Consider the following 899-nt stretch of genomic DNA (forward strand, 5'->3'; position numbering starts at 1 on the left):
GGGTGGGGGGGGTGGGGTGTCCAGCACCTGGAGTGCTGGTATCTTCTCGGCCAGTGGCCAAGTAAACAGGGCGACACGAAAATAGGAAGTTTATCCACCTTGAATTCTTTTGCACAGAGAGACTCTTTTGCTGACAGACCTAAAACCAGTCTGGGTGAAGATTTCAGAAGAGGCCCAGTTAAGACTTTTCAGTGGAGAAAGGGGGTGCCACTTCAGATGATGAATCCCAAAGACACATTGGACTGGACTGGACTGGTTAGGGTTAGGGTTAGGGTTAGGGTTAGGGTTAGGGTTAGGGTTAGGGTTAGGGTTAGGGTTAGGGTTAGGGTTAGGGTTAGGGTTAGGGTTAGGGTTAGGGTTAGGGTTAGGGTTAGGGTTAGGGTTAGGGTTAGGGTTAGGGTTAGGGTTAGGGTTAGGGTTAGGGTTAGGGTTAGGGTTTAGGGTTAGGGTTAGGGTTAGGGTTAGGGTTAGGGTTAGGGTTAGGGTTAGGGTTAGGGTTAGGGTTAGGGTTAGGGTTAGGGTTAGGGTTAGGGTTAGGGTTAGGGTTAGGGTTAGGGTTAGTTCTTAGTTGGTGGAGCGATTTGTCTGGTTAATTCCGATAACGAACGAGACTCTGGCATGCTAACTAGTTACGCGACCCCCGAGCGGTCGGCGTCCCCCAACTTCTTAGAGGGACAAGTGGCGTTCAGCCACCCGAGATTGAGCAATAACAGGTCTGTGATGCCCTTAGATGTCCGGGGCTGCACGCGCGCTACACTGACTGGCTCAGCGTGTGCCTACCCTACGCCGGCAGGCGCGGGTAACCCGTTGAACCCCATTCGTGATGGGGATCGGGGATTGCAATTATTCCCCATGAACGAGGAATTCCCAGTAAGTGCGGGTCATAAGCTTGCGTTGAT

This window comes from Callospermophilus lateralis, chromosome 3 (assembly GCF_048772815.1).
Source record: "Callospermophilus lateralis isolate mCalLat2 chromosome 3, mCalLat2.hap1, whole genome shotgun sequence".
Lineage (NCBI taxonomy): Eukaryota > Metazoa > Chordata > Mammalia > Rodentia > Sciuridae > Callospermophilus > Callospermophilus lateralis.